This window comes from Alosa alosa, chromosome 3 (assembly GCF_017589495.1).
Source record: "Alosa alosa isolate M-15738 ecotype Scorff River chromosome 3, AALO_Geno_1.1, whole genome shotgun sequence".
Lineage (NCBI taxonomy): Eukaryota > Metazoa > Chordata > Actinopteri > Clupeiformes > Clupeidae > Alosa > Alosa alosa.
The window spans coordinates 27659588-27681313 of record NC_063191.1 but is presented as its reverse complement, the minus strand read 5'-3'; positions in this window follow the sequence as shown (position 1 = coordinate 27681313).

Here is a 21726-nt window from a genome sequence, read left to right as displayed (position 1 = left end):
GGCAGGCACCCCAACAGAAAGCGTTCCTGGAGACGAAGAAGGATAGGGTCAGAGACTGTGTTAGCCCAATACAGCCCAAGTCACGAAATTATGGTATCAGCCGATGCCTCTTCCTATGGAATAGGAGGTGTGTTGACAGAAAAACAGCCAGACGGTGAATGGAGACCTGTAGTTTTCATTTCTAGAAGTCTGACCGAATCGTGATACGCCCAAATAGAAAAAGAGGCTTTAGCTGCGACCTGGGCATGTGAGTGCCTGCGAGGATACTTGAGTGGGCTGGATTTTACTATAAGGACTGATCACAAGCCACTTATAACCCTCCTGATACTTGAGTGGGCTGGATTTTACTATAAGGACTGATCACAAGCCACTTATAACCCTCCTGAAGTCCAGCTGGATTTCACTATAAGGACTGATCACAAGCCACTTATAACCCTCCTGATACTTGAGTGGGCTGGATTTTACTATAAGGACTGATCACAAGCCACTTATAACCCTCCTGAAGTCCAGAGCACTGGACGACCTCCCTCCGAGGATTATCAGATTCAGACTTAGATTGCTCAGATTTAATTTCAACATAATCCATGTCCCAGGCAAAAACCTGATAACAGCTGATGCCCTGTCGAGAGCGCCTCTTCCAGCCACAGCCATGGAGGGAGAGCAAGACCTGGAAAAGGAATGTAAAGCTTACCTGGACAGCGTAGTAGAAAGCCTCCCAGCCACACCGACAAAGCTGGAACAGATTAAGAGTGCACAAACCTCAGACAACCTGAACACAGACGAGATGTACACGAGCTGCTGCTGCCCTACTGGCCTGACAGGTCAGTCCTTCACGATGGAGGATTACTCATGAAAGGTGAGAGACTCATAATACCTGAAAGCATGAGACCTGATATCTTGCAGAGACTTCACCAGGGACATCAAGGTATCAACAAATGCCTAGCTAGACACTGCATGAAAAGTGTGATTTCCGTCAGTATGCGGCACTGTTGATTGTCGTGGAAGTTCAGTTTAATGGCTGTTCGCGGCAGTTTGCAGGCAATGCCGAAAACTGCCATGAATTGTCAGAAATTGACGTGGGCCTTGCTTGGCAGTCGTCCGCCCACGACCCCCCTCCTCCTAATTCTAGGGGAGGCTTTAACATGTAAATGAAAGTGAACTGTGCATGCTGGCATGACTGTGGCCTTTGGTCTTGCTTAAACAACTCCCAGTAATACGCTCAACAGGCAGAAATGATGCTGGGTATGACATGTCTGTTCCCTGCAAGCTCCAATAATATAACCTGACTAACAGTCAATAGAGTTTAGATTCAGATTTTCCCTTCACACCAACACAATGAGAATTTCAGAGGCAAATATATAAATGATTGTCTTTATCACTATCTTCATTCAACAAAAATATATGCAAAACTGCATATATTTTTGTTGAATAAGTAGTCTACTACCAGGGAAATAGTAGTAGACTATTTACACAGTCCAAAACATTCTCAGTCTATACGCCACAGCAGGGTCACTAAGTCCAACCGTTACGCCCCCACGCCAGCAGGGGAGACACTTCCTCTAGTGAGCAGTGGTTGCACTGTGGTCGGGCTTCCACCAGAACAGCTGATAGGATAAACAACAGTCAGTGTGCGGCGGCAAATTCAGAGAGGAGCATCTCCAAGCCTCGCCTTCCCACAGGCTGCAACGAGCTGTACTTGGATTCAGCAGAACAGAAAGGCTAGCCTACAGTTTCATTAGGCTATTACTTCACGTTATTTGGATGTATGTGGATGTGAATCATAAACAACGCGCCCGCGATTGTCTGCGCTCATTCCTTCTAGAAGAAGGGACCCTTTTTGCTTGGAAGAATGGAGAGCATTGGATCTAGTGCCAGATGAGTAGTTACTTGTCTTGCCAGGAGAATGGACATCTGCTTTCGGAAAATCAGAGCCAGCCGTAGCCTACCAGGGTTCACTCGGAGACACATAGGCGCTACCGGAGCAATGGTAAGATTTAAAGAATACTATGCTTTCATTCTGCTGTAGGCTATAAGGAAATAGATAGGCTACGTTGATAGATACAGATCTTAACTGTACATTTTGTTTTCACAGACTAACTTTGCCTCTTAATGGGGTCGGTAAGGTAAACTCTAGGTTGCTGTCCATAGAGGACCGGTTGGCTGCTCTGGAGTCGAAAAACTGTGCGGGAGAGACAAACTTTAAGAAGAGAAGACTGGTGCACAATCCCAAGCTTGCGGTAAGAATATGTTCGATGACTGCTAGCTAAGCTAAAAGTACCCTAGCCTAAAACCAAAGCTAAGAGTAGCCTAGTAGCCTTGCAAAAGAACAAGTGAGCAGAACCAGCTTTATTAAAGTCTATTTTTTTGTGTCGTCATTTACAGGAAGCAGTACGCCGTCTTCACAACTCGGAGACAAATTGCAGGCGCTACGAACAGGAGCAATGGTAAGATTTAAAGAATATGCTTTCATTCTGCGGTAGGCAAGAAGGAAATGGATACGTTTAGAGACCATAGGATAGATACCGATCATAACTGTACATTTTGTTTTCACAGACTAATCTCGCCTCATAATGAGCTGCGAAGAGTTCAGCTCTGAGTCGAGCGAGAAGAAAGAGGATAAGACTTTATTTGGTGACTATTTTTCAGGTGCATTGATAGATGTGTTGTATCCATACGCAGTGCATCGCATCACACAGTACTGATTCATTGTTTTTTTACAGCTGCTGGAATCGAGACAGAGTGTGCTAGCAGATGACGAGGTGGAACTCTGGAAGTCCGCCACCGTAGACCTCATGTCTGACGAAGAAGATGGCGTTGTTGGCAGGGTCTCTGGATGGATTGTACGGTCGCCGTCATTTCGTAGGCCGGAGCTCTCTGAACTCTGTGCGAAGCTGCAGTCCCGGTTAGAGGCGACGCCGAAGTACAGAGCCACGCACAATAGGCGTCTGCATAACGGACCTGCCTCGGAAAGAACGCCGCCAGTTACCTACAACCCTGAGGAGGCAAACGGACAGTTCACAGAGTTGTAGTTTTTGGATCATCCTCTACCCATGTGTGGGCAGATCCTCACTTTGTATATAGTTGTGTTTGTTTTAATAAAGCTCGCTCTTTGCATAAACATGTTCCTGGCAAATGTTAATTTCCTCTAAAAATTCATTCATGTCCTTGATGGTAGCCTAATAATAGTGTAGTAGCCTACATAGGATAACATGAATATACAGCATAATATGAATATATATATATATATATACATATACACATTATTACTGGGGATCTGCCAACCAATCACGAGTGATTTTAATTGTTCGAAAGTTGTGGTTTCATCCAATACTGAGTAAGGAAATTCAAGCCTGGCCTGGCCAGGTGTGGTTTTGCTGCCAATCACGAGTGATTTTTCTTGTTTGAAAGTAGTGGTTTCATCCAATACTGAGTAAGGATATTCAAGCCAGGCCTGGCCAGCCGCGGTTTCGCTGCATTCATGCTAATTAGGGCTATTAGCACTCTGAAAGCTCTCCACATACGTCATTGTCTGTTTCCGACAATTTATGGCACAGACAAACGGCTACAAGCGCGGGTTGCAAATTGTCGTCAACTACCGAAAATGAGGGAGATCTCCGGTCGTTTACGGGGACGAAAATCACACTTTTCATGCAGTAAGAGCTAGAGAATCAGTCTGGTGGCCAGGCATCACGTCTGCTGTGAAGCAGATGGTTGAGAGATGTGAGATTTGCGCACGGGAAGCTCACACAGCAGTCAAGCCTCTGCTCACTACCGACCACCCAAACAGACTATGGCAGAGAGTTGCAGCAGATCTTTTCCAATGGCAGAATGGGAACTATTTAGTCATGATAGACTACTTTTCTCGCTTTATCTAAGTTTGCAACCTACCCAACAGCACATCTGCAAAACAGACTATTGCAAGAATTAAAGCTGTGTTTGCTAGGTATGGATGCCCAGAAGTGCTTGTTGCGGACAATGGTCCACAATTTTCCTGTCACGAATTTGCTCTGTTTGCGCGAGATTATGACTTTATGCACGTGACAAGCAGCCCCCGTTATCCCCAGAGCAATGGGGAGGCTGAACGGGCCGTCAGAACCGTGAAGTCCCTTTTGGAGAAAGAGGGAGATTTCCACAAGGCTCTGTTGGCCTACAGGGCCACCCCATTGGCACATGGGAGCTCCCCAGCACAACTACTGATGGGGAGGAAAATCAGAACACCAATCCCTGTCACCGGAGCAGTTACAACCACAGTGGCCTGATCTCAAGAGATTCAGAGAAAAGGACACTGCCTTGAAACTGCATCAGCAACAAACGTTCAACCGGAGACGCCGTACTCAAACCCTGCCACCTCTTCAGCCCGGACAGCAGGTGTGGATCAGACCCACACGCACCAGAGGGACAGATGCGGCGCAACCGTTCGCACCTCAGAGAGGTACCAGTACCTCCAACATCAGGTGATGTGACAATGACTAGGTCAGGGAGACTGACCAGGGCTCCTGAGAGACTGGACCTTTGAACATCATACACACATGCACACCACGGTGGACAAGAGAGAAAAACAATAAGACATGTTAAAAAGAAGAAAAAAGTCACTATTTTCCTGTTTGAAAATTGGAATGTTTATTAGAAAAGACATGTTCTGATTATTGCAAACTAAAGGTTTACGTAATAGCCACAGTGAAATGGAATGTCTTCTGTTAGCCTCTCGGTTTACATTTACTGATGAATATATTACAATGATTTAAAGTTCTGCCAAAAGGGGGAGATGTAATGGCATGATATGACCACTTGGTGGTACTCTGAAGAGTTTACGTTGGAATATAGAACAAGCGAAGCCATATAATAAAAGTTATCCAGTTGCATCCTGATCGTTGTGTCCTTGAATATAGAGTATAGAGGAACAATACACATATAAAGGAATGACACTGAGCAAAGGCAGGCTCTGGGATGATAGGAACTGGACACTGGGTTGCTGATGGCCACATTTGTGATGATTATGCACAAAACTGGCTATGCCACAAGGCCTCACTTCTTCATTCTGCTTGGTTTGAAGGGGGAAACATATTTTCCCCACATTTATATCAAACACAGAGACAATTCAATGTGCATTATATAAACAAAGGCAAATAATAGTAAATTATAGTAAATAAAAGCATTAAAGGACAACATACAAAAACATGTTTAGTTTTAAATCTAAGAACAGGAACACATCAATATTTTGGGAATTTAGCTTATTTGCTTTCTACAACAACAGAGTCAGATAGAGGATATACAGTACCCTTCTCTTCTCAGTTTGTGCAAGAACCCAGTCTGACACTGTTATCTTAGCAAGAACCCAGTCTGACACTGTTATCAGCATAATTCACTGGAGGTGGGTTACGCCAGCCAGCCTCTTCCTAGCCTAAAGTAGAAAATGGTGTAACCTTCCAGTCACCTAAAACTGTTTGATGGTCATTTTAGGAAAACATGTGGAAAGTTCATCGCAGTAATCAACCCTACTGGTGATAAATACATGAATGAGTTTTCCTAAATCATGTTTTGACATAAAACCTCTTAGTTTGACAATGTTAAAAAGCTGATTTAGTTATTGCTTCCATGTGGATGTTAAAATTATTTTCATTCTTCTCCAACGCCAAGTAGGACATTTTTCATTCTGATTCTGCTCGGCCTTTTTGTCTATTTCCACTGTTTTTATTATTTCATTTTAATTTTCTTGAGCAGTTACAACCACAGTGGCCTGATCTCAAGAGATTCAGAGAAAAGGACACTGCCTTGAAACTGCATCAGCAACAAACGTTCAACCGAGACGCCAGACTCAAACCCTGCCACCTCTTCAGCCCGGACAGCAGGTGTGGATCAGACCCACACGCACCAGAGGGACAGATGCGGGCGAACCGTCAGCACCTCAGAGAGGTACCAGTACCTCCAACATCAGGTGATGTGACAATGACTAGGTCAGGGGAGACTGACCAGGGCTCCTGAGAGACTGGACCTTTGAACATCATACACACATGCACACCACGGTGGACAAAGAGAAAACAATGACATGTTAAAAAAGAAAAAAAGTCACTATTTTCCTGTTTGAAAATTGGAATGTTTATTAGAAAAGACATGTTCTGATTATTGCAAACTAAAGGTTTGTTTTAATAGCCACAGTGAAATGGAATGTCTTCTGTTAGCCTCTCGGTTTACATTTACTGATGAATATATTACAATGATTTAAAGTTCTGCCAAAAGGGGGAGATGTAATGGCATGATATGACCACTTGGTGGTACTCTGAAGAGTTTACGTTGGAATATAGAACAAGCGAAGCCATATAATAAAAGTTATCCAGTTGCATCCTGATCGTTGTGTCCTTGAATATAGAGTATAGAGGGAACAATACACATATAAAGGAATGACACTGAGCAAAGGCAGGCTCTGGGATGATAGGAACTGGACACTGGGTTGCTGATGGCCACATTTGTGATGATTATGCACAAAACTGGCTATGCCACAAGGCCTCACTTCTTCATTCTGCTTGGTTTGAAGGGGGAAACATATTTTCCCCACATTTATATCAAACACAGAGACAATTCAATGTGCATTATATAAACAAAGGCAAATAATAGTAAATTATAGTAAATAAAAGCATTAAAGGACAACATACAAAAACATGTTTAGTTTTAAATCTAAGAACAGGAACACATCAATATTTTGGGAATTTAGCTTATTTGCTTTCTACAATAACAGAGTCAGATAGAGGATATACAGTACCCTTCTCTTCTCAGTTTGTGCAAGAACCCAGTCTGACACTGTTATCAGCATAATTCACTGGAGGTGGGTTACGCCAGCCAGCCTCTTCCTAGCCTAAAGCAGAAAATGGTGTAACCTTCCAGTCACCTAAAACTGTTTGATGGTCATTTTAGGAAAACATGTGGAAAGTTCATCGCAGTAATCAACCCTACTGGTGATAAATACATGAATGAGTTTTCCTAAATCATGTTTTGACATAAAACCTCTTAGTTTGACAATGTTAAAAAGCTGATTTAGTTATTGCTTCCATGTGGATGTTAAAATTATTTTCATTCTTCTCCAACGCCAAGTAGGACATTTTTCATTCTGATTCTGCTCGGCCTTTTTGTCTATTTCCACTGTTTTTATTATTTCATTTTAATTTTCTTGAGTTAACATAGATAGTGAAACCGACACAGTCTGACCTCTCTCTCTCTCTCTCTCTCTATCTATATTTTACATTATGTACATTACATTAGAAACACATTTTTAGCCAAAGCAACTTACAACATGGTAAACAGTTTAAGGCTTTTTTAAAAAAATCTCTCAACAATTCTAGCACCATTTAAAACATTGAGAACAATAACAAAAGATGCATCAGTAAGTGCTGTTTTTATACAGTCAAGTGTCAATTCTAGTCAGGTGATAAGTGCTAGAATTCGCAAGGTTAGTTGCAAGGAGTGCTACGAGAGGAGATATTCTCTGAAGAGCTGGGTCTTCAGGAGAAAGATTGAAGATGGAGTGGGATGTTCCTGCTTTAGTAGGAACTGGTGGCGCGTTCCACCGATGAAGAACAACAAATGAGAAAAGTTTGGATTGGCCTGAGCGTACTGGTGGTAGAGCCGTCATATGTCTAAGGAGCACAACGGTCGGGATAGCAGGGTAGCATATGCCTCTATGAGGGCATTCAAGTAGGTGGGAGAAGAACCAGTGTTTATTACAGAAGACTGTTAAGAACACTTACCGCAGTCGCATTGTCCGGAGAAAATTCTTTGGTCACCTCTATTAACGATTTACGGCTCCCCCATTGTTTACATGTGTTGAATGGAAGTCAATGGGAGCCGTAAATCGTTAATAGAGGTGACCAAAAGAATTTCTCAGCATTGCGTGACTGCGGTGCTGGTAGGGGACAGTTGGTAAGTTTTCTTAACAGTCTTCTGTAATAAACTCCGGGTTCGCTAACTAGGTTGTTGGTACTTCGTTTTATGTATGCAGAAAAACACCCTTGGGTCAATTTTCGCTGGAATTACACTTTAAGTAATGGTGTTACCTGCACCGTTTTGAATGCTGTTAGAAATTAAGGTTAGCAAAGCACTGATTTCATGTGTGATAGCTGGTGTGATGATCGGGCTGATGGACTGAAGTAGGCTCATAGGTATAGGGTCCAATGAGCATGTGGTAGGACAGCTACCTGTCAGGAGTCTAGATACCTCACTCTTGGAGAGAGGTGTGAATGCAGAAAAAGATCTAATTATCTAATTCTGTCGCGTCCTGTGGACCTGTAGAGCAGTGTTTCTCAAACATTTTCAGACCAAGGACCACTTAACCAGTAAAAAATAACCTCACGGACCATAGGATGGATCATCATGTTGGATGATAGGATTCATATGATTTAAACTGGCGTAGCTTACATAGGAAGTGTTGTAGAACTGTTTGAATTTACATACAAATTTGTTCAATATTGAAAACAACTCATCTATATTATATTTTACCATGTCTGCTTGCGGACCACTTGGGATAGCTTGCGGACCACACTTTCAGAAACACTGCTGTAGAGAATCTGATTGCCATCACTTTGTAAAAAATGAGGCAAGGGTATCCGCAGTAAGGCTGGACAGAGGAGGAGGCAGCTGAGGGTTGAGTAGCGATTGGAAGGTTGAGAAAAGTTTCTGAGTATCTGTGACACTGTTGATTTTGTCATTGTAGAAAGCTATCTAAGCAGCAGTGATGCTGGCTGAAAAGGAGGATAGGAGTGTCTGGTCATTTTGGAGGTCGTCGGTTAGTTTATATTTGTGCCATTTCCTCTCTGCGGCTCTGAGTTTGGTTCGAAAGGGTATCAATTAGCCGTGGGTGAGTGTTTGGATCGAGCTGATTCAGAGGGCACAGTTTGTCTAGGTTTGAGCTCAGTGTGGAGCGAGTCTGTGCCATCATTAATGTCCAGAGAGGAGAAAGTGCTGAGTGGAGGGAGACCGGAGGCGAGCACAGAGAAGAAGGGGGTTGGACACAGGTTGCGGATGTGACCATCGGCTGAGGAGCCGAGAGGCTGTTCTGTCAGGCTGACGTTGAACCAGATGAAGAAGTGGTCAGAAAGATGGAGAGGCATCGCCATGATGGTGTCTGTGGTGCATTTCCGAGTGAGGATTAAATCAAGCTCTTTGCCAACTTTGTGAGTAGGTGGGCTGAGAACCAATTTGAGGTCAAAAGAGTGGATCAGGTCCATAAGGTCCGCTGAGCCTGGGGCGCCTAAGTGGATGTTCATATCGCCAAGGACGAGTAGCGGACAGTAAAGGTGTTTAAGTCGTGATTCACTCGGATCTTTCACCCGTGTCTTTAAATTAACCCATGAGTCGCGAGTCTCTAGTATCATTAACTCGGATCAGTTGAGTCCTACTACAATTCAATCTAAAACGATAAACAGTGCCACACACAAACCTCTTGCAACATTAGCTAGCCTCCTAGCCATAGCCATCGAAGCTGCCAAAAAATTTAACAATTTTCGTGAGGGCAACCACAACTCCACAAATTAACTCAAGCGAAAGTGAGCAGGCAGTCCGAGATAACTGGTTAACTTCCCGCAGAGCCGAAACATTGCAGACTCACAGACCATGAGACTCAGATTGAGCGGCTGAGTAGCAATCCGGGTTAGTCGGATCAGCCGGCCGGTTAGGCTACGTTGAGTAATGAGTCAGTCGAATCAGCCCGGCTACGCTTGTCATGAGTGGATCTGCGAGAGCGAGTAGCTCCTCCTCGAGGTGAAAAGCAATTCCACAACAAAAGCCATTTTTCCACTTCTGAAATAACATTCAATGTTCTGCATGTAGCCTAGACATAATTAGATTTGGTGTATAGATGTAGCATATTAAAATGCAATTAGGTCGTGCAGACAGTCCGAACTGCACGCTCATGGAGCTGCTTGAGTATCTACCTGGGTCAGTCGAATCAGCCGGGTGGTCGGTTACGTTGTTATGAGTGCGAGTCAGCCGAATCAGCCGGCTACGTTGTCATGAGTGGATCTTTAGAGCAGCGAGTAGCCTAACTCCTCGTCAAGGTGAAAAACAAATCCACAACAAAAGCTATGCTTTCACTTCTGAAATAACATATGTTCTGCACGCATAGCCTACTTTAAAATGCAATTAGGTCGCGAAGACAGTCCGAAACATTGCAAGCTCTGTATGGAGAGTAGGCTAGCCTACCTGGGTCAGTCGGATCAGCCAGGCGGGCCGGTTACGTTGTTGTTATGAGTGCGAGTCAGCCGAATCAGCCGGCTACGTTGTCATGAGTGGATCTTTAGAGGAGCGAGTAACTCCTCGTCAAGGTTAAAAGAAAATCCACAACAAAAGCCATGCGTTCACTTCTGAAATAACATATATTCTGCACGCATAGCCTTCTTTAAAATGCAATTAGGTCGCGAAGACAGTCCGAAACATTGCAAGCTCTGTATTGCTTGAGTAGGCTAGCCTACCTGGGTCATTTGGATCAGCCGGGCGGACCGGTTACGTTATGTTGTTATGAGTGCGAGTCAGTCGAATCAGCCCGGCTACATGAGTGGATCTGTAGGCGCTTTAGTAGCCTAGTTTCTACCGTGTCAAGGTGATAATAATAATAGGCATAATGAGAATAGTAGTAGTAATAATAATAATAATAATAATAATAATAACAATAATTTATTCACTGCAGGGCATTTCTATGTTCCTGTATCTATGTCTACATTGAAAGTCAATTGCTTAGGCTAGGTTAAGACAATAAATAAACAGTCTGGCTCAAACTGCTTTCTTTCCCGTGAGTGGGTGGAGGTTTTGATGCTATTATATTAGGCTATTTTATATTATATTATATTATATTATATTATATTATATTATATTATATTATATTATATTAGGCTACCTAACAGTATAGCCATGATTAATAGTAATATTAGTTGCCTAGTATTAGCAGCCTATAATACTTGTTAGAATAGATTCCTAGTAGCCTATTAGTAGTAGTGGTAATAAACATTGTAGCAGAGTAGCATTAGACCTAGGCAAACTTTTCTATTGTTAACAAAACAACAACAAATAAGTAATTATTATAATATAGGCTACCCTCTCTGTCAATAAGATCAAAGTTTCTGAACATGAGCACCAAAAAGATGAACAATGTGTGGATGCACTTTGACCAGGAGAGCAAAACTCTAAAGGCTAAATGCAAGTGCTGCAAAAACCTGGTTTCAAATCATGGAGGATCCACATCCAACATGAGAAGGCACTTAACTTAAATGAAGCACCCCACGGCACTGCTTGAACGTGAGGACTGAATTTCTTTTTGCGATGAAGCAATACTGACTCAAGTGACTCAAGTGACTCGTTCAACCCGGATCAGTTTAGTGAGTGACTCAGAATAACCAGGATCCTTAAAAGGAATCGAGTTTGACATGCCTAGCGGACAGGCATGCTCAGGGATGGAAGATATCAGAGTGTCCAGCTCGTCCATAAATCCATCTAGTTGGCCTGGTGGGCGGTAAATGACTATCACATAGAGTTTGACCGGGTCCATCATTGTGAGAGCATAGTATTCAAATGAGTTATCTACTGTATCTATCTATCTATCTACAGTATCTATCTGTCTGTCTGTCTGTCTGTCTGTTATGTGTATAAACATACAGTCAGCCGGAACGTCCCTCCCAGTGTTTAACTGAGAACAGCTCCATCTCCTCTGTGTTGTTCCTGATGCCATAACACTGGGAGACATGCTCTCTCTCTCTCTCTCTCTCTTTATCTCTCTACATTACATTACATTACATTACATTTGGCTGACGCTTTTTAACCAAAGCGACTAACAACATGGTAAACAGTAAGTTTTAGAACAATTCTCACAATTTTAGGACAGTTTAAAAAAACATTAGAGTACAGTAAGAATAAGTGCGTCGGTGAGTGCTGTTTTTAACAGTTACTTGTCAGTTTAAAACGGCTGGTGAGTGCTAGGATCAGTAAGACTTGTTGTAAGTGTTGCTATGAGAGTAGATGTTCTCTAAAGAGCTGGGTCTTCAGGAGTTTTTTGAAAGTGGAAAAGGATGTCCCTGCCCTTGTAGGAACTGGCAGTGTGTTCCACCAACGAGGAACAACAGATGAGAAAAGTTTGGATTGGCTTGAGCGTGCGGGTGGTAGAGCTAGGCGCCGTTAGTCAGAGGAGCCGCAGCGGTCTGGAGGTAGTTTAAGTCTGTATGAGGGCAGTCAAGTAGGTGGGAGCAGAACCGGAGACTACTTTGTAGGCAAGCGTTAGAGACTTGAATTTGATGCGGGCCGCCATAGGTAGCCAGTGTAGCTGGATGAGCAGCGGGGTAACATGTGCCCTTTTGGGTTGGTTGTAGACCAGGCGCGCCCGCGTTCTGGATCATCTCTACTGTACATCTCCTCTGTGCCGTTCCTGATGCAATAACACTGGGAAACATGCTCTCTCTCTTGCTCTCTCTCTCTTTATCTCTCTCTACATCTCTTCTGTGCTGTTCCTGATGCCATAACACTGGGAGACATACTCTCTTTCGCTCTCTCTCTCTCTTTATTTCTCTCTACATTTCAGCACACAGCCGTTTAACTGTGAGCAGCTCCATCTCCTCTGAGCTGTTCCTCTGAGCCCATGACCTTGAGGAGAGACGTGCTGAGTCTCTGGATGGCCTGCCTCATGTCCTCGGACTCTGACTTTCTGTCATCAAGCATTTGCCTCATTCTGTCCATCTCTCTGTTCTTCTCCTCCATCTGTCTGTTCTTCTCCTCCATCTCTCTGTTCTTCTCCTCCATCTGTCTGCTAAACTCTCTCTCCATGTCGGCCTTCACGGTGCTGATTCTGAGGAGCTCAGGGAGCAGGATGCTCCTGAGGCTGCTGTCCATCTCAGCTCTGGCCTCTCTCTCATAACCCTCTCGCATCGCTCTCTCCTCCTCGTGTCTCTGTTCCTTCTCCACTCGTTCTCTCTCTCTGCTCAACTTTCCCTCCATTTCAGCTCGTACTGCAGCTAGTCTGTGTAACTCTGTATCTGTCTCTTTCCTCTTCTTCTCGTCCCATCCCTCCCCTGCCTCACTGCCTTGATCTTGCATTGTCTCACTCAGCGTTTGGATCTCTCCCTCCATCCTCTTCAGAGACTCCTGCACATTTCTGAAATGCTCCTCTCTTCTCTCTCTCTCCTCCATCAGTTTCCTCTCCTTCACCTCTTGTTCTTTCTGCATCCTTCTCTCTATCTCTCTGAGTTGTCTCTCTGCCTCCTGGTAGGTCTCGCTGCTGTAGAATCTCTCTCTGTTTCCTGACACCATCTCTTCTATCTTTATTAGCAACTGTGTGATCTCAGTGTCATCAGGCCTGCCCTTAACGTTGAGAAGGTGACACCTGTTCCCACATTTCTCTACCAGCTGCTGGAGGTCCTGGCTCTCTGTTTGGAGCAACTCCTCCACACTCCTCTCTCTCAGCCCCTCAGCATGGGTGAAGAGGATCAGTGTGTGTCCCCAACAGCCCTCCCCAAAAATATCCTCCATTTTATCCAGCATCCTCCTCTCCTCCCCTTCAGACGGCTCCACTGGAATCACCAGGAGGAAGGCGTGAGGTCCTGGGGCAGACAGACGGATACAAAGCCCCACGTCCTCTCTCATGTCCTTCTCAGAGAGTCCACTGCAGAACCAGTCTGGAGTGTCCACCACGGTCATCCGTCTCCCAGCCACCTCCCCTTGTCTGCTCTCACTGTGCTGGGTCTCTGTGGATGTGTGTGTGAGTGTGTGTGTGCCCAGGATGGTGTTTCCTGCTGCCCTCTTCCCAGCAGTGCTCCCCCCCAGCAGCACCAGCCTCAGCTCAGACACGGCAGGACCAGGACTCTCTCCTCCAACTGGAAACACAAATACAATTTACTACACACACACACACACACACACACACACACCAGATGTAAAACTGTAAACTGAATAGAGTTTGAAATTGTAAATGTACTTAGTTGTAAATTAGACTTACAGTTTAGAGGAAGATCAAAACTCCTCCGTTTTCTACTGTGAGGAGGATCTTGATCGCAGAATATGGGCTCAGAGGGCCCTCCAGCTACTTCTCCCACTGGAAACAAAATTAAAAAATCAACCACAAAATCAAATGGCTGTTCCCTATCAATAAGAATTTACATGTTCAACTTCAAACAAACTACAGTTACACCTTAACATACAACATATTCAAAACATAAAGAATTTACATTTGATGGATAACATTTAACATATGAACTATTCGTAACACTTTACTTGACAGTATCGACATAAGAGTGACATGACACTGTCATGACACATGAAGCCTAACCCTAACCTTAACCCTAAATCTAACCCTAATCCTAACCCTAACTTGTTATGACAAAAACCGAATGACACAACAGTGTTATGTCATAAATGTTTATGACTTGTTTATGACACATTCATGGCAGTGTCATGTCACTCTTATGTCGATACTGTCAAGTAAAGTGTAACCAAACTATTTGCCTCAAATGTGTCCTACCTAATGCATGTATCCAGCATTTATCTAAATGCCACTTTGTCAGTGAAGTGTATGAATAAATGGAATTTGTACATTTTTATAGAATTTGCTATCATACTTTTTGTTTTCTCTGCAGCTTTTGGTATTCTAGGCCTAAAGCCTACAGACATTACTCATATGAAATGCATTGAGGATCATAAATAGATCATATAGATAGACAGATGAATAAATCTATCTGTCATGACAAGACGATGCTCCACCACCACCAAGCACTAACATTGAGGTTGGTATCCACCTATTGTATGGTAACTAGCTTGTATACATTCGCCAACTTTAGGCCACTGTTTCAGGACTTGAGGGATCCTGAATTCCCAATAAATGAAGACTGAGAGTGTAGGGGGAAACTTGCTTACATATCTTAAGCGCCCGGACAGATTCCTCCATCACCTTCCTCTCTTCTGCTGTAATCCTTCTGCGAGCTGCAGCAAGAGTGCACAGAGAAAAAAATAGTTGAAAAAAAAACAGCACATTAAAAAACAAATTAACGATAACTGTGAAAATAACTATAAAGCACGCACGTCCAAATGTTAAAGTTGGGGGCTGGACAAAAAGGGCAATACCGAATGAATGAAGCAAGTCCGCCACAGCAATGGCTCCCAATAAGTGATTAATTTAATGTGACGTTTCTGGCGTTACTGCTGGTGCTGGTTTTCAAATTAAAGTCCGCTACACCAATGGCTCCCAATAACTAATTAATTTAATGTGCCGTTTCCGGCGTTACTGCTGGCGCGTCGGGGTCTTGTTCGCCCTGTTGGGACTTATTTTCAAATAGGAAAGGGCTGTTTCTGAAGGCACGCATTGCCTTACTTTGTGTTTCGGATGTCAAATCAGTTGGCGCATACGACTTCTTCCAGCATTTTGCCAATCTGGCTGATACGTGTCTGCACTGTAAGATTCAGCCAGATCTGCACAGAGCTGCAATAAGTCCAACGTGCCCACTGATTTGTATAGTTAGCAGAGGTGGGAAAATCCAGCTTCAGAAAGTAAAGGTCCAACCATGTATTGGCTCTACCTGTGCACTTACAGTACCTTCCAGAATGATTGACGCCTTTGGTAAAGTATAAAACATAATATTTTGGTGATTTATTGTAATCTCACAATGGAAACAACAAGGAGACAAATTCAACCTTCCCTTATGAAAAAGAACTATAGTAATCCTATTAGAATTTTATGGTAGTGTATAATACTTCTGTGATGTTCTGTAATACCTCTAATATTCTCTAATATCCTTAGCCGCCTATAGTGTTTCTATAGTAGTCTTAGTAGTACTTCTATAGTATGTCCCAAAATAGTATAGTATTCCTATAGTATTCAAATGAGATTACTCATTTTTTTCCCCAAAATACTACAAGATTCCTATAGTTTTTATTTCATAAAGGGTTGATGGGAAGCAAATGTATTATTTATATATAATATAAATACATTTATTATATTATGTAAAAACATTATTTTTTTATGCCTGTTTTTAGTCAACTTTACCAAAGGTGCCACTAATGTAACACAGGTGAACTCACCAATTAAATGCTCTACCTGGCCGAAAAGTTGTGCTAATTAGAATCAGTTGGTTTATTGTCAGTGAATGGTATAGGCACAGATATGTGGTAGGACTTCTACTGTCTGAAGCTGGACTTTTCTACTTCTGGTTAGTAGTTAAAGCTGTGCTACATAGGGAGAATAACTTCACAGTAAAACATATACTTTCAATTTTGCAGACATAGTTAAGGGCTTTGATTTTACCGGTATTAATGTGTGTGTGAGGGAACAACAAAACAAACAAATCAGTAAATTCAAAATAGCCATCCAAACTGCCAACTTCCCCCCAAGACTTCACTCACCAGCTCTGTTGTAGCCTCTCTCTCCTGAAGAAGGATTGTGAGCATTTGTGCAAAGAAAAACACACACACACACGCACATACACAAGCATTTTAACAGAATGTCTTTTATCAGGATGCAATACACCTGACTTAAGTGAATGTAATATAATTACTTTTTGAGTTTTCAGTATGTTGTAATAATGTTATGTAGGCTACACTTATATTACCATGTGTACATACACTACTTTATGGAGTCCATTTCATTTTTGATTATTTAATTCAAGCTGTCTTATTCAACGTGTGGCTAAGATATTAGATTTTAGAGTTGAAATGTATATCGTAAAAACTAAAATGCCTAGCACTTACCAGGTTGTATGGCACCTCTTTCCCCTAAAGAAACAGTGATATAAGGTAATATTGAGTATTAGATTGACTACATTATTGAAACAGCTGGGTCCCACATCATAATACAAAGAAGGTAGTGTGCTGTTTGGTATGTATTCTTGTAACAACATCAAAGTGCATTATTACTAGTTAAGTGAAAGCTGTAGAACACTGTGGATTCCATTATCCGGATTTAGCAATTGAATTTGCAAAAATGTAAATAATTCCTCAAGTACAACTTTCTAGAAGTACCTCCACAATATTAACTGTTTATGAAATATGACATGAATAAAGCAGACCAGGACAAGATAGCCACGACACAAAGATGATCGCACCTCTGGAATGGACACAAAGATGATTGCACCTCTGGGAGAAATGCTATTTGTGTCCATTCCATTCCTGCATGCTTATTTGCAGACATACTGTAACTTCTATGCTCACTTAATTGTATTGCATACAGTATATAAGCAGTATATAAGCAAGTTTAGTTTTCAGTGCATGCTTTCCTGTTACTTATGTTTGCTGGAAAGCAAATCTGATGTTTCTCACTAGTTTTAGATAAATGTGCCAATGTTATGAGGTTATTGGTAGATAAATGTGCCAATGTTATGAGGTTATTGGTAGATAAATGTGCCAAGGTTATGAGGTTACTGGTATTTTAGATAAATATGCCAATGTTATGAGGTTATTGGTAGATAAGTGTACCAATGTTATGAGGTTATTGGTATTTTAGATAAGTGTGCCAATGTAATGAGGTTATTGGTAGATAAATTAATGTTATAAGGTTACTAGTAGATAAATGTGCCAATGTTATGAGGTTACTGGTATTTTAGATAAATGTGCCAATGTTATGAGGTTATTGGTTGATAAATGTGCCAATGTTATGAGGTTACTGGTAGATAAATGTGCCAATGTTATGAGGTTATTGGTAGATAAGTGTACCGATGTTATGAGGTTATTGGTATTTTAGATAAAGGTGGCAATGTTATGACGTTATTGGTAGATAAATGTACCAAATGTTATGAGGTTATTGGTATTTTAGATAAATGTGCCAATGTGGTTATTGGTAGATAAATGTACCAATGTTATGAGGTTATTGATAGATACATGTGCCAATGTTATGAGGTTACTGGTAGATAAATGGGTAACACTTTATAATAACTACACACAATTCATCATTTATTAAGCCTTTGTTACTTATTAGTTAATGGTTTGTTCATCATTAGTAATTTCATGTTCATACATAATGTATCATCAGTAAAGCATTTATTCACACAGTTATTAATAGTTTGTTCATAGTAAATAATCCTATATCTAAAATATGTTGATACATTATTGTTAATACTTAATACATGATGCAATAATATGTTTTTGATTAAGTAATATTTCCATTATTTAACAGTTGTTACATACACATGCACTAATGATTAGTTAGGGTGAGGATACATATTTTATAAACCACTTCCTTATACTATAATTAATAATTAACTCAGGAGTTACAGTATAAGTGGTGGTTGTCTGGGCCAAGGTAGTGTAGTGGACAAAGAGCTGGACTAGCATGCAGTAGCCTGAAAAGTTGCGATTCCGATTTCACTGTTATTTCAATGGCCTTTAATTTATTTGACATGTGTACATCGCTTGTCTGCTAAATTAATGAATGAATGTAATCTTTACAACTCATTTGAAAATGTTTTGGAAGGCATAGAGGGTCCTCACTTTAGATAAGCTCACAAAATATCATTAACTAAGCACTTGTAACTCCTGAGTTAATCATGAATTATAGGAAGTGGTTTATAAAATATATGTCCTCACCCTAATTAATCATTAGTGCATGTGTATTTAACAACTGTTAAATAATGGAAATATTACTTCATCAACAAAATATTATTGCATAATTTATTAAGTATTAACAATAATTCATAAACATATTTTAGATATAGGCTTATTTACTATGAACAAACCATTTATAACTGTGTGTACAAATACTTTATTTATGAGAATTAACATAGAAACAATGCTTTACAAATGATGAACAAAGCATTTTGTACTAGTTTGCAACTGGTTTATAATAAGAAAATTATTTCATTTATAAGTGGTTGTTTCATTACTTATTAAGTATAAATTATGTATGAACAGGAAATTACTAATGATGAACAAGCCATTAACTAATAAGTAACAAAGGCTTAATAAATGATGAATTGTGTGTAGTTATTATAGTGTTAACGATAAATGTGCCAATGTTATGAGGTTACTGGTATTTTAGATAAATGTGCCAATGTTATGAGGTTATTGATATTTTCCATCCTTCTGTGTATGTGCAAATATGTATCTGCATGTGCTACACTCTAAACATGCCTGCACTGCCCATATCACCTTTAGTCAGCACTGAGCTAAAGGCCCTGGATAGCACTGAAGTACAGAGACAGGAGACTTACGAGGATACAAGAACCCCACTCTCGCCTCCTCCTGGTGTTCTCCTTGGATGACCTGACACAGGAACCATCCTCTGTCTGTCTCCTGTGTGCCCCTCAGTCTCAGAGACACGTCTCCTCTCTGTAGCTCCTGGGGGTCCACACTCACTCTGCCCTCATAGCCCCTCCCCTCTGTCACCTGACCATTCCTGTACAGGTAGATGCAGTCTGTGTTCCTGAACCACCTGATCTCCAAGGGGAGAGCAGGGATTAGAGCTGACAGGTGACAGGGCAGTGTGATGTCATCACCAGGAGAAAACAGTAGAGGTACACCAGTGGAAACCACTTTGGACTCTGAGGAGAAGCAAACATTGTGGTGATATGTTGTACACACACATATGCACATAGACAGATACATACACACACACACACACACACACATACACATACACTGACATACGCACATACACTAGGTGGAGCACAGTCTGTACACAAATTTGGGTAGTGGTAGGGTGCAGAAATTTCCGACCCCAATTGCAAATCTGCACCCAGTGTGTTGGTCTGCATTACTCTGAGACGTCTCCAATATGGATGTAAACACGTACACTCCCTTACACACACACACACTTACACGCACACTCCCTTACACACACACACAGTCCATCAGAACTGTTATCTTGATGATACCTTCATCTTTGGACTCAGCTGACATGTGTGCTTCCTGAAACAGACACATACGTAATATTCTTTAGTGAATACTGGAGTACACAAACACAACAAAATGTGTGTGTGTGTTTGTATGTGTGTTTGTATCTGTGTGTGTGTGTTTGTATGTGTGTGTGTGTGTGTGTGTGTGTATTTGTATGTTTGGAAGTATGTAGCATTGGCATGACTTAAGGTCAGTGTGTAAAATATAAAGCATCTTTATATTTTTTCCCTTTCTCTAATTTGATTTGCCTTACGGTTGTATAGTGGGTGGAAATTAATTACAACCCTTTCAGAAACATAAATCACAGATGAAGGCATCAACATCATTCCCTTCATCAATCACAGCAACTGTGAGATGTGTTATAAATGTGTACATGTATGCAGATAGTTAATTTCATATTAAACCGACAAAAAGAAAAGTACCAATGAAAAATATTCACAAGTAGCCACACCTCACTGTCTATCCATGCTTTGGCTATGAAGTTGTGATTCCTCCTCTTCTTTGTGTCTCAAACACACTCACATATGCGGTTAGTCCTGCACGTCCATACATTCCTTCAGTTTGTACAGAGCCTGTGGACATTCACTGTACAGTCACAGAGACGTCCCAGAGTAAAATGTGTCCTTATTCCTCAAATGCCCAGTCACTTCTAGGTTATGGAGAAGCCACCTCTGACTAAGGGAAAAGTCCATCGTCTGTTTAATATATGAGTGCTGCCTTAGATCAATGATGCAGTTTTCTTTATTATTTTAATCATTAACTTACTATTGGGGAGTGCACCTGGCCTGAATAGCACACGCCCTTCACTGCATCATACAGATTAAATGACTCCTATTTGCGCTTAAGTCCCATAGTAAGTCAAATTACACAAAACACAGTGACAGATGCCGAAGCACCACTATTGAAAAAGCTGTTGGTAGCATCGGCTAACTAGCGCCAGATTTTGGAGTGCAGGGGACAAGCCGAGATGGACTATGAGACATACGTTCACACTCGGTATCATGTTTCAATACACTTTAGGTCAATATCACACCGGAATTCTCCTTTAAGGGCACAATGGTGGCTTCAAACGGGAAACTTCAGAAGGCTTTCCTTCTGTCCATTACTTGTAACCCTGAGCTTCTGTTTCAGATCTCCTCTCTGTGTCACCTGGTCAAATTCCCAACACTCTGTAGTACATGCCATCTTAATAGCCACGCACTATGAGTGAAATGCTGAATATTGACATTCTGTACTGATAACATACACTGCAGTTGACCCAACAGACTGGTCCTTTAGCATACAACAGTGGTGAGTAATGATTCAGAACCTAGAGAGAATAATTCAAGCCAAATAAAACACAATGCATACACGCACATGCACACACAGAAGGAAAGTAAATCTGAGGAAGACCGCAAGGTCGAAACGTCATGTGCCAAATAATGAGAAAATAAACTTAACAAAAGAGTACCAAGGAGAATTCTGGTGCACCTGAAGACCCGCTAAGCTGCTCTACCACCATTACCTGTTTAGCCCACTCACACAGATGAGCAAAGTCTCACCCGTAGAAGCACACCGAGACCCGCTAAGCTGTTCTACCCGTAAGAGCACGCTGAGACCCGCTAAGCTGCTCTACCCGTAAGCTTAACTAATAAAATCTAACTTTGTAATTACCGGTAATTAAAATGTTTTCAGTATAAAGAAACTTTGTTTAGCATTTTCTCATAAAACAATTTGACATAATTTGATAAGAGTTTGACTTATTTTAAGACTTCTCATCAAGAAAACAAGCAAATTTGGCTGCCAGTGTGTTAAGCAAATGTGTTGATAAACCCTTAAAAGAAGTCAAATTACTTTTAAATTAAGTCAAAATGGTATTTCAAGAGAGTTCTAGGTAAGTCTCTTTAT